The sequence below is a fragment of the Lissotriton helveticus genome, chromosome 2_1 (assembly GCF_964261635.1).
Source record: "Lissotriton helveticus chromosome 2_1, aLisHel1.1, whole genome shotgun sequence".
Lineage (NCBI taxonomy): Eukaryota > Metazoa > Chordata > Amphibia > Caudata > Salamandridae > Lissotriton > Lissotriton helveticus.
The window spans coordinates 847409072-847422820 of record NC_136059.1 but is presented as its reverse complement, the minus strand read 5'-3'; the positions used below and the strand labels follow the sequence as shown (position 1 = coordinate 847422820).

Below are 13749 nucleotides of genomic sequence, written 5' to 3'. Positions count from 1 at the left end.
CATAATGTTCTGTTCTGCACATATAATAAAGCTTACATTAATGAATTATAGTATTTAGTTATTGCTTGTCATCATTTATAGGTTTCAACATTATTGTGAAATGATAGAGTGAAATGATAGAGTTTCTAGGAGGTTGGTATGCCAACCGGAATTGCCCTGGGAGCGGTGCCCTGATTGCTAGGGGTGAGGTGTTGGCTCTGGACGCCTCACATCCCTCCCACCCCTGGAGTAGAAGACGGATTGCCATGCCAGCCTCCCTCATGTGCGGTGAGTTTGGGGGTTCGGGCACTGTCCCTGGGACTGTCAAGAGGAGGATTGCTGCTTGCTTCATGGCCCTCGCTGGTTGGGCTGACAGTTGTGAGTGTGCACTGCCCTGCGGATGATCACACCTCTACTGCCTCGGCTCGACTGCAGATGTCCTTGGTTGCCTGTGTTCATTGGATTTGTGGCTGCTAGTGTCAATGGTACCTGGAAAGTCTATGATGACTGGGGTGATCAGTGGCCATTGTGAAAGATCTGCATGGTAGGAAAGAAGTGCACTCCTTGCACTAACTCTTGCACCCCGCTGTCCACGTTGCTGGGAGGAATCGTGTCCCTTCCCTCTCCTGAGCTGGTTTGGTTACTGGTGGTGTGGAGGCCTTGGAGACCAGCTATGCATTCTAGGTGTGGGGAAGCTAAGCCGGCTTCTTGATGTGATGTTTAGGAGAGTGCTGCTCACGCGCACTACTGCTGGCTGCGGTGAGCCTGGTGTGCCCCTGGATCGCTATGAGAGACTGACTGTGGAGAGCTCCACTAATGTATGCTGTTCATCTGAGTCTTAATGACAAGCTGTACGTGCTGTGGCACATAGGGGAGAGACTTTGCGTGCGCAGGTGGGCCCCGACTGGTCTCTGCTGTGAGAGGGACCCCGGGTGCTAGCCATCATGGGGACGGATAAGGCTCCTAAAATTTAGCAGTCCAATAAAATTGACAACTACAGCCACACAGTTGCGCCACCTGGACGTTCAGAGGAAACCCTTGCCAGACGTGCTGAGCAACCCCTCGCGGACATGCGCCAAAAGGAGCCTACGTTATCATACCTCCTGGTGGGCATTCACAGTCTGACCTGGTTAACAAGATAAATTCAGTGGCCATAGGTGTAAATCTGGTGAGAGCAGACCTTCGAGGCGTAGCGGACCATGTGATTGCTGCAGAAGGAAACGGAGCAGATTTCCAGACAGGGGTGGCGACTGCGAGAAACAGTAGCCCCGCTCCAGAAGTTGAATATCTGATTAAAAGACCGTGTTGACGACGCCAATGGCCGATCAGGGAGAAACAACCTCCGATTCGTGGGATTTTGTGAAATGCGGAGGAACAGTCGGTGGAACTATTCCTGGAGGAATGCATCGGAAAGATCGTGCATCCTCAGCAGCTGTCGAAGTACTTCATGGTAGAACGGGGAAACAGGGCGCTGGCCCAACCCCCCGTCTGGGCATGCCGCTGTGTGCCCTCATTGCACGGCTGTTGAATTACAGGGACTCCATCCTGCAGCAGGTACGAGTGAGGGGCCCGTCGAACTTTGAGGGCCACTCTATATGTTTGGACTGCACCTTGAAGGTAACAGGAACAGCGGCAAACTTCCTTAGTAGTTAAAAAGAGGCTTCTCAACCTGCGATACATCCCGATGTTCCTGGCAAAGTTCCATGTGGTTTACCGGGGTAGGGTTCACTTTTTATGTCCGCAGCCGAGGCTTCGGACTGGGTTGATGCGTTCTCGGGCAGAGCTGAGACTTTGACGCCGCTGCCTAAACACAAATTGATGCGTTAACAACTAATTGTACGACACTCAGGACCTGGGGCGAATCGATGTGTGTTCTGATTTGACGCTGCGAGATACTGAGGACCGCCGGCAATACCAAAATCTGCATCTAGACAGACGGAGTGGCCCTGAATATGGCACAGACAGTACCGATGATGGCTGGCAATGAGTTCCCGGTTGTGAGATGCAGACTAAGTGGGGAATGTGGCCAGATAGCGGGGGAGGTGCCCACTCCTCTGGAGGTCCTGACGAACAATAGTGAGACTGTACCTCCCACAGGCAGTGCTTGTCCTTTCTTGTTCTCAAAATGTTACCAGATGGGAAGATTCATTTAGGCATGATTACTGTCGATGGTACTATTGATGCTTTTCCTCCTGTCGCAGAGGGGTCCGAATATGGTTAATTTCTCATATGACTCCTCTTATTCTCTTTTATAAGTCGGGATGTATGATATATAAGGACCAGGAGTCATCTGGCTGCGACTGGACTGCTCAGGTATGCTGTCTGTACCATCCGCGATGCCCAGATAGATCCCCAGCTTTGTGTGTTAGTCTTTTTTATTTCTGTCAGAATTAAACATGTGCATAATGTTGGGTGTTGGGCCGGGTCTGCAGGTTTTAGTGCCCTTGGTTGTAAGGCGGGCCGGTTAGCCATACTGCCGATGGGGAGGGGGGAGTTGAGAGAAGGGGCAGTTCGATTTTTTGTTTGTCTTAAAAAGGAATGGGACAACTCAGGTGCATAGATGTTGAGATGTGTGAAGGGTACGCTGCATGACAGGCTTGGATCAGTGATTGAGATGGCTGATTCGACTTTGAAATTCCTGACCTGGAACGTCAGGGGACTGAACCAGCCTGAGAAGCGCCAGCGGGTACAAGCTTAGATCAGTTGATATCTTACCTCAGTTGCTTCCCTGCATGAAACATGCTGGGGCGATTGCATCCCCGCCCTGCGTAAGCATTGGAGGGATCAGCTCTAAGCTATATCATACTTGAGGTTTGAACCGGGAGACTTGATTCGCGTGGCGCCGGGAGTTCCATTTCAATATAGTGGGCATGTGGTTGATCCAGAGGGCTGATATGTCGTCCTGTCTAGAGCCCTAGATGGTTGAAATATTTGCCTCTTAAACGTATATACACCGAACATTGCCCACAGTACTTTTCTGAGGTGGCGTCAGCAGCAGCCCTGTCTTTTACTGCGATAAACTACTGGCAGGAGACTGTAACTGTGTTCTAGATGCGACTGTGGACCGAGAGCCCCCAAAAGTGCATACAAAAGCACATATGACAACCCAGTTAAGGAAACTGATGCAGAAACTTGGGTTACTGGACGTCTGGAGGGAACGACATCCGAGTACTAGGACATTATCATGGTACACGGCGCTGCGGGCACACATAGCAGACTGGATTATTGCTTGCTGATACCTGGTCTAGCTGTACAGCCCTGAGATGTGACATGTTTTACAAGGTGCATACCAGATCAGGGGCACCCATTCCCCGTGGTGCCACTCTGGTGACTCGGGGCAGAAGCACTGACGGAACCCTCCTTCACGCTGACGGTCCAGGAGGCCCTTGACCTCTACTTCCAGGAAACAGGGGTAGTTCCAGTAGTAGAGCTCACGATTGGGGTGCGATGAAGGTGGTGTTGAGTTGGGTATGGATGACCACCACGTATGGAGTGAGACAGGAACTGACGAAGGACTTTGAACAAACTGAGTCCAGATTGCTGGATGTGGAGAGGGCGCTCCCAACACAGCCCCTGGGCTGGAGGAATGGAGCAGTCTCTGAAGCACAGTTCTGGATGACTGGCGTAGACTAAAAAATACACCTATAAAGCCCTTTGACAAAGACTTCATGCAGAGGGGGGAGAAGATGGCTGCTATGTTGGCGAGAAAACAGGACTCAAGGGGCAGAACTGTCATCTCTCAGACAACTATTAATGAGGTAATGCAAGCCCATCTCAAGAGTGTATAGGCCACTGCGTGGGGATGACTTCAAGCCAAGACTGTTTGAATTTTATAGCGGATTTAGAGCTCCACGCATTGGCCCAGAGGAGTGTGATGCACTCGAGGCATAGTTGACTAAGGAGGAGATTTTAGCATCTCTCAGGCGCCAGAAGACGGCGAAAACCCCGGGAGGTGATGGATTCCCAGCAAAAATCTATCTCAAATATACTGACAAGGTGGTCCACACGTTGTCGGAGATGTATAATGAGGCTTATTGCTTACGATGCCTCACCGACACTTAACGTGAGTTATTGGTTGTGCTGGTACCCAAACCAGGCAAAGCAGCCGACAAGGTAATATCTGACAGACCGCTCTCAATGCTGAATGTTGACACCAAGATACTTAGTAGTCTTCTGGCGAATCGACTGTTCCGCCACTTACCCACTCTAATACATGAGAATCAGTGCAGGTTTATCTCCAAGCGGAGCACCCTGTATAATCTATGTAGACTATGTCATGTTCTTCATGCTCCTGCGATCCGAGATGGTCCCTATGTGCTTGCATTCCTAGATATTGATCAGCATTCTACTCCGTGGGGTGGGGATATCTCTGGCATTTCCTGGGTAAAATGGGCTTTGGGCCCAAGTTTATTGCTTGGATTAAGTTACTGTATACAGCGCTGAGTACCAAGGTCCGCCCAGGCAGATATGTATTAACGGTCTTTCAGTTGTGCCGTGGTACTAAACAGGGCTGCCCACTCTTGCCGATCCTCTTTGTGGTGGCGGTGAAGCCATTAGCAGAGCTTCTGAGACGCAGACTCGCACCTTGGGGGGATTGATGTTGGTGGCGTCATAAGCGCAATTTCATTATACGACAATGATGCCCTGGTATATTTACGGGACCCAACAAAGGCACGGTCGGTATTACTGAAGGCAATATCAGAATTCACTGAGGTCTAGACTCTCTGTAAATGCCTGGAAGTCCCAGCTCTTGCCGCTGGGAACACTAGCGGCGATGGACCCCGGCCCGCTCCCGATCCTGGCGGTGAGGATACGTTATCTGGGAGTCAAGATTGCCACTGAGAAGCACAGATTCCTAGATAAACATTGGTAGCGTGATTACTGGATTGTGCACGTCGGTGCAGTTCTGGAGAGATCTACCCTTAACGTTGATGGGGAAAGTGACCTCTTTAAAAATGGTAGTACTGCCTCGTTGCCTTTACGCCCTACAGAATACATTTTACGATATTTCTAAAAGATATTTCAGGGAACTGGACAGTCTCCCTGTAGACTTGCTGTGGCCCACGAAACGGAAAAGGATAGGGCTGTACATTTTACAACAAAGCAGACGGCCATTAAATTCCTAATTTGGAATTATATTATTTTGCAGCCCACCTCCAACACATGGTTCAATGGTTTGACAAAGGAGATAACTGGGAGAAGAGACTGCTTGGTGACCCCGATGGCCACCACACTCTTCCAGATCTCCTCGTGTGTGGGATGCGAGTCCCGCTTACGTGCCCCACCTGGTCATGCAAATGGGTTCTATATGGAAGCGGGTTGTAAAACTGGTCATATGTAGAGCACCATAGGCACGTGACATGCCGATATTGACACTTGAGCCATTTTGGGGCATTGAAGCCACTATGTTGATGCGCAAATGGAGTGACGGGTGTGAGGTGTTGGGAGATCTATATTTGGGGGCGGGGCACTTCATCATCCGCGATGCAATAGACTCCTTTGCATTGGGTGCAGGGCAATACTTACATTATAATAAAATATCGGCCACTGCATGTGAACTATGGCCTAGCTTTCCTGACGAGCCCATACCATCTCAAACACTGAGCAGATTGCTGGATATGGTCTGGGGAAGACGACTCATAACTCACATCTACAGTGCGTTGCGGAAGGACTACCCTGCACCCACCCCAAAATCACATGCACCCAGGGCTGTGGGGTTGGAAGAGGACTTGACGGTATGGGGTTGGGGCAGGATTCATGAGGAAACTCGTGTTGTCAGCTCTAATGTCCGTTTTAAACTAATCCAGTATAATTATGTACACCAGCTATAACTCACTCCTAAAACGCTACACGCTAACTTCCCTGCGAGATCGGCTAATTGCCCGTGTTGTGGAACACTAGACAAACTTTTCACATATGGTATGGTGCTGTGCGAAGATCCTGCCTATTGGATATAGGTCCTCCAAAGGTTATGACAGGCCTCTGGCTGGGAGTAAGAGGGCTCACCTAGCGAGTGTCAGAACTGGTAAAATTCCATTGGGTACTTCAGAGTATCAAAGTGGCTAGACGGGGGAAGGGAATTAGGGTGGGTACTGCGGGGAGGGAGACCTGGAACGAGACGTTGTCCTCTATTAACTTTCCTTCCTGCTTCGTAAACTCTTGGACTATATTTACCATGGGTTAAGCAATGACAACATACCTGTAAAAGAAAAGCAAGTTATGCATAGGACAGTCATTGTGTCCGTCTTCTCAGGCTTCAATGACAATTTATTTTCCTATAATTCTCAAGGATACAATGTTATGGCTGAACAACCATGTTTCAAAATGAAGCATACATTCATATAAAGAGCCACTTGGCTTTTAGACACAATGTTTCCGTAATGATGTGCTTAAACCACTGTTAAATATCACAGTGGTACTTCCAACAACCTTTTTGCAATACACAATACGTTACATATGCTAATGAGGAAGATTAATATTCAAACGCCCAACCGAGCGCTTCAGCGCTATGTCTCAGAGTTCAAAATATGCAAATGTCCAGGAAGCTCTTCAGCGCGATGTGACACAATGCCAAAGTCATCCGGTATGTAAATGCTCCCAAGAGTGCGATGTGCCCAAAATACCAGTCATCAATATGTAAATGTTCAAAGACCGGTTCAGCGCGATGTGCCGAGTTGCCAAAATCACCAAACATGTAGATGACCAAAGAGCTCTTCAACGGGGGTTGCCATTCTTAATAAACATTCTTTCTTAAACTATTTGGATGTCCTTTCCTCAAAAATGGCGATGAGGGTGGGATTAGGAACATTATCCAGAGCTTGATGAAAGTTTGCGTCTTATGTGAAGATTTTACGACATTGGAGCAATTTCTGGATTTTCATAGTCTCCTCTTTATGGGAAAATCAAAGACCCCCTGCAACGTTAATACCCACTCAACATCGACAATATTGAAAGGTGAAATTTTGTGAGTAAATCTGTGTGGTACCTGCATGGTAACCTGTCTGTGTCGACTTCGATTGATGAGGTTGGACTGTTTGCCGTTGGAAGTGTGTAGCTGGAACGCACGTTTTGAGGACGTCTTAGTGTGCTGCGTTTGTGCTGAAAGAAGACGTGCCAGTGCGGATAATCAATAACTTTTTAATGTTTGGATGAGCTCGAGCCATTGCGGATTTGTGATACGCGCGTGTCAGAGCGCATCTTTTGATTTGGCCACGTGTGAGAGCGCATCCTTTGATTTTGCAACCGTGCGGAGATGCACACAAGCAGACATGTGTAGTGGACGCATCATTATCTCCTGTGTTCCGTACCTCGAACGCGGCGTGTCTTAAACCACATGACCTGTAACCTTAAGGTCTCGCAGACGAGCCGCCATTTTGGTTGGCGTTGAATATCTGTATCGGTTATGCGAGATTTTACATTGTGCCAACCACGTCTGATGAAGACAAATGATTTTTTTATTTTATTGAAATTCTTGAAACATTACAAACATCAGTCAAAGAAGTGAGTTGTTATTTATTGCACAGTGAATCTAGCCTTTACGTTTTTCTTCCAGTTTTAAACTGAATTAAACTACGGTGATTGGCACACCATATTACAAGTTTGGCACAACAACCTCACATTGCTCTTACAACTTTATCTATACCATAAGTTTTATAAACATTTTGAAAGTGTGTTTTCAAGTCTTGTTGTAAGAATTGTCTGAACAACTATTTTTACTGTTTAGTACATTTCACTAATAGGATATTTAAACCATTTATAATATGTCATCACAAGTTATTTCTCCTCCTCCTACGTTTCTTCAAGATCCAGGTTCTCCTTGTATGTCTTGGGAGGACTGGAAAGAATCTTTTACGACTTATCTGGAAGCAATTGGGGGTGAGGATTATGTTTCCAATAGGAAATTAGCGATTTTAAAACATCAGTTGGGAGTTGAAGGACGGAATGTATTAAAGACAATACCGAAACCAATTTCTGTTTCTAGGAGTGACACCGAAGGATCTGGTGATGTTGTTGAGGAAGATTCCTTTGAAACTGCATTAGTAATGTTAGAAGAAAACTATGGTAAAAAGTTAAGCATTGTGGTGGAGAGACACAATTTATTTTCGCGTAAACAGGTACAAGGTGAAAAAAATTGAGCAATATGTGTCTGCCTTAAGAAGATTAGCAACTACTTGTAAATTTAAAGACCTCAGGGATGAAATCATAAGAGATCAAATGATTAATGCTACAAACAACAAAAAAATCCAAGAAAAAGTATTGGATTTAATCGACCTGACTTTAGAAAAAGCCATTAATATCGCTAAACGCATTGAAAATACTTCGCTTTATGTCAAGGAATTAACTGTGACAGATTCTAAGAATGATAATGGGTCAACAAAAGTTTGTAAGATAACTGACATATCCACGAAGAGTAATGTAGCTGATGAGGTCAAAGGTGAAAAAAATATATATATTCTACAAGTGTTAACAAGTTGTGTTATAGATGTGGAAGTAATAGGCATTCTTCAGATGCCATTCATTGTCCTGCCGCAAAGAGCAGGTGTTACAAATGTAAAGAAATAGGACATTATTCAATAGTTTGCAAATCTTCTAATGTTGTTCACTCAAAACCTGCCATTAACGAAGATATTTGTGAGGATGCTGATGAAAGTGATGTTGAAGTTTACATAATTGACGAAATTCATGATATCGACAATAGTGAAAACTATAATCCTCCCAAATGTGACATTTATGTTGATGACAAAAAATTAGCGATGTGGGCTGATTCGTGTTCGCCCTTCACCATCATCAATAAACTGGTTTGGTCAGAGCTAGGTTCTAAAACCTTATAAACCCTGATGTCAGTCCTGTTGGTTATTGTGGTCAAAAATGACAAGTCATATGTTATTTTGTATCCAAAATGAAATTTCAAGACAGAGAGGCCAAAGCCAAACTATATGTTGTGGAGAAAGGAAAATCCCTTTTAGGTTGAAAAGAACAAAAGGCTTTAGATATCGTATTAAATCCCAATCATCCCATGCAAGTACTTTTATCTGATCACCATAGTAATTGTCAATGGGTGTCAAAATGTCCCAATCTTTTTAAGGAACAAATAGGATGCTTAAGAAAGTTTAGACATCGCATTATACTTAAGGGAGGTGTAAAATCCAAAGTACAGAACGTGCCTTTGGCATTGAGGGTCCGTTAAAGAAAGAATTAGAGAGATTATGCAATGATAGCATTATAGAGCCGATAGAGGCTTCGGAATGGCTTAGTCCAATTGTTATTGCGCACAAACCGAACGGCAATATCCACATGTGTGTGGACTTAAGAGATCTGAATGACAGTATTTCGGTTGACCGCTACCCTTTGCCCCACATAAATGATATGCTGGCCACCGTTGATAATGCTAAATTCTTTTCTACTTTAGACTTATCAAGTGCATATCATCAGGTACTACTACAACCATAATCAAAACACTTATCCTCTTTTATTACTCCTGAAGGTGCCTATCAATTAGTGCGTATGCCATTTGGGTTGGCATCTGCTTCTGCAGTTTTCCAACGAATTATGCAAGGCATACTAAGAGACATCTCCAACGTTCTGGTATTCCAAGTCGACATTTTACTGTGGGGCAAGAGCAAGGAGGAACACAATGATGTGTTAACGTTTGTGTTAAGTAAATTAGAGCAAGCTGGTCTGACTATTAGTCTAAATAAATGCAGATTTTGTCAAACAGAGGTAGACTATCTCGGTCACACTCTAAACCAAGAGGGAATTAAACCTAAATTTAAGTTAGTTGAGGATTTAGAAAAGGCATCAGTTCCATTAAACAAAGACCAGTTAAGGTCATTCTTAGGGTTAGCCGAATAGTATTCAAGATTTATTTTTGCTAGCTGTGTATTTCCATTAAGGGAATTGATGAAGAAAAATGCCATATTTACGTGGTCTGACAAATGCCAACATGCTTTTGAAGAAATTAAAAAGGCAGTTGCTAAGGCTGCTTCCTTAAAACCTTTTAATGTCAATGACAAATGCATAATTGTAACTGACGCCAGTGGGTATGGCTTGGGTGCTATTCTTATGCAAATTCATAAGGGTAAAGAAAGGGTAATTGCATTTGCCTCCTGAACACTGAAGGGTGTGGAGAGTACATATTCTACTATTGAGAAGGAGGCATTGGCGTGTTGGTGGGGATTGCAACATTTTAGCAATTTTGTGTGGGGCAGGAAGTTTGATTTACACACCGATCATAAACCATTAATTGACATTTTTTCTACAGCTGGAGCTGCAAGAGCTACCCCACGTATTGTCAAATGGATTTATCGGTTACAGAAGTACAATTTCAGTATCAAGTATGTACCTGGTGTTAGTAATGTGAATGCAGACTGTTTATCACGTCTCAACACCAATTGTAACCTAGGTTACCGGCACTTTTCTCTTAAACTATTTAGAGATATCTCTCACGTTGCTGTCAATTACAACTACCTCCCCTCTTTTAATGATTATGGGGTAGGGGGTATATCGCTCTCGTGCCCAACTTAAAAAGGCCCGTTCCTTTAAAATAAACAATTGTGAAACCATAAACCACTGTGGAAAAGTGTGTGGAAGTGAGATGGCACCTCACGGGCGCACCACCAATGGGGAACCTGGCGGGTACTCACCAGGATAGCCCTGTTCTCATCATTGGTGCCATCAAGCTCAAAGAAAAGTGTCCAAGTGAAAGCAAATATGTGTTTGCAAAAGAGAGTGCAGTGGAAAAACAAACAAAACACACAAGATAGTGTCACACAACATAAAATAAATGCACCCAGCACAAATACACAAACTTTATTCCTATTTATTGTGCTGATTGCATAGATTAAAAAAGTGAATATGACTGCTGTTTATACAGCCATACTCTACTTGCCGACATGTTTCATTGCCATAGTATTCATCTGGCAATTTCTTCAGGGCATATAGTTTATTTGCCACTGCTTTGGACACCGGGGCTTCACATCCTCTAACGGCAGCAGTCTCTCATACCAGCCGAGAGGTACTAAAAACACTTATAGACTAACTCCTTCTGTGAGTTATCTGGCGTCCACTTCGTGATTTTCACGATAGTAGGAGACCCGCCGGCTTCAACTCAACCCGTCTCCTTCCTCTTCCACACACTTTTTCACAGTGGTTTATGGTTTCACAATTGTTTATTTTAAAGGGACGGGCCTTTTTAAGTTGGGCACGAGAGTGATATACCCCCTACCCCATAATCATTAAAAGAGGGGAGGTAGTTGTAATTGACTGCAACGTGGGAGATATCTCTAAATAGTTTAAGAGAAAAGTGCCGGTGACCTAGGTTACAATTGGTGTTGTGACTTGATGAGTGGAGGGCGACCTAGGTCCTGTTTATCACGTCTCCCAGTTGAGAAGGGCGACAATAATACGTTTGAGTCGGACATGGAAGAATGGGTTGTGGCCAAGTTTGGTGAGGTTTGTCAGGCCATAGATGAATCTGATTGGAAAAAGGCAATTTCTAATGACATCATTACAAAAAGGGTCATCGAGTGTCTTCCTTTGAGGGAAGGTTGGAAGTTCCACAAAGACTTACTATCTTATAAAGAAGTATGGAGTGAGTTGTCTGTGGTGGAAGGTACTTTAAGAAGGAATGATAAATTGATTGTTCCCATTACCATGAGATCTAGATTGTTGCATTTGTTACATGAGGGCCATGGAGGTATGTCAGCTATGAAAAGAAAGGCCAGGGAGGATTTCTGGTGGCCTGGAATGGACAGGGAGATTGAAAGATTTGTTAGGGATTGTGTGGAGTGTTCGCAAAGTGACAAAACTCGTGTATTCCAAGAATCTGCCATTCATCATATGAACTGGCCCAAACATGCTTGGGAGAGGCTAGCGATTGATATTTGTGGTCCATTTGAAATTCTTGGTATTGGAAGCAGATTTGCCATTTTGTTAATGGATTATTTTTCTAAATGGCCTGAGGTGACTTTTGTACGTGAGGTGAAAGCTGACACTGTCATTGATTTTTGTGAAGAGATATTTCGCAGAGAAGGTTGTCCTGCTGTGATATTATCAGATAATGGACCTCAATTAATTTCCAATGAGTTCGGTAATTTTCTCAAAGTTTGGGGGATCAAACACTTAAAGACTCCTGTCTATCATCCCTGTGGAAATGGTCTTATTGAACGTTTTAACTGGGTTCTGGACGATTGTATTCAGATGGCTATTCACAATCAAGCGGATTGGAAATGCTTAGTAAAGAAGGTGTTATGGAATTATAGGACCACCCCGCATACTGTCACTGGTGAAACTCCATTTTGTCTACTCAAAGGCAGGGTTCCTTGTTCCATAGCTGTGCCTGCTTGGATGGGTAGATGTGGTAGGAAATTGATTGATGATAAAATGTCATAGGATCTAAGGTAGAGAAGTATCAAAATTCCTATGAACAGAAACACAATAACAAGTTGATCAAGGAACCTCAGAAATTGGTTTTGGGAGATTTTGTAAGAGTAAAGTTGGGTACCATTCAACACAAAGGAAGTTCCAAGTTGTCCAATCCCAAGAAAATAGAGTACATCAAGGGTAATTCTTTAAAACTCTCAGATGGAAAATGGTGGAATACAAATCGGGTGTCTAAATGCAATGAAACGGAGATTGGAGAGGGGTTAAAGAGTGATGGAAACCATTTCAGTTCCGTTGTGAGTAATGGGGTTTCTAGTGAGGCTACGCGCAATCCCACCCATGAAATAACAGTGGATAGAGTGCCTAGCACACGAGTTAAGAATGTGCCCATTAAGCTCAAAGACTATATTTGTAATTAAAGTGTCCTGTGCATGCAGGTGTGTAGAATCTATTTTTGATTGGTTTATTGGGGTTACTCCAACTATTATATTTGCTATTATTTTCCTTGTGTTTTTCTTTGTTTTAAAGGAAAAGGACGTTGTATTCCTTTTGTGTGTTTACTTTACCTAGCAGCTGTTGTCCAGCAACCTAAAGCTTCCACTATTGGAATCCGGCATTTGGAGTCCAGTAGACGACATCTGATGTTGCAGTGAAGACAGCTGTTGGGGGTTGCTCCTGCCATTCTTAATAAACATTCTTTCTTAACCACTTGGAAGCTCATCATATTCTGCTGCTGCGCTGGGATTTACAAAAACCCATTATTCATGACGAGCTGGGCTCGTCATGAGCGTGCTGGGAGGCTACTGCATGACGAGCCCAGCTCGTCATGAGCGTCGAAGGGGTTAAACTATTTGGATGTCCTTTCCTCAAAAAACACGATGTACAAAAATGCCAACATCACCAAACGTAAAACAGTGCCAAAATCACCAAACATGTAAATGACTAAAGAGCGCTTCAGAATGATGTAAAAAAGTGCCAAAATGACCAAACATGTAAATGCTCAAAAGCACATCAGCACGATATGCAACTTTCTTTCAAAATGCAATATAACAAAAACAGCACGAAGTTCCTTTCACAATGCTGTTGATTAAGAAAGGAACGATCCTACCTGATTGTAGCTGAGAGAGGATCTACAACCTGGGAAAAGAAAACAGAAGTCTTCTTGCTGCAACCGGAATCTTCTTTCAGCAACCGGAGAACAGGAACAGCTGCTGCTCAAGCTCCGGGTTCTCAATAACCAGCAATGAGAACAGGGTGTGGCCCCTATGTAGAGGGCTCAGGAAGAAGTTTCTAGAACAGGGTGTGGTCCCTATTAGCTTTGTGATTCCAGCTCACAGGTAAACTACTGGAGCTGAGAAGGGACAAAAGACCTTGATAACATCATAGTCT

The 13749-nt window shown here is 44.3% G+C and overlaps 1 long non-coding RNA gene across 1 annotated transcript in view; it reads left to right on the top strand.

Annotated features, from left to right (window-relative positions):
* LOC144818293 (uncharacterized) overlaps positions 1-13033 on the top strand; it is a 41629-nt gene extending 28596 nt beyond the window's left edge. Inside the window, exon 4 of the long non-coding RNA XR_013607084.1 lies at positions 12889-13033. This is a non-coding gene — a long non-coding RNA (uncharacterized LOC144818293). The remainder of the gene's footprint in view (positions 1-12888) is intronic.
* Positions 13034-13749: the final 716 nt, after the last annotated feature.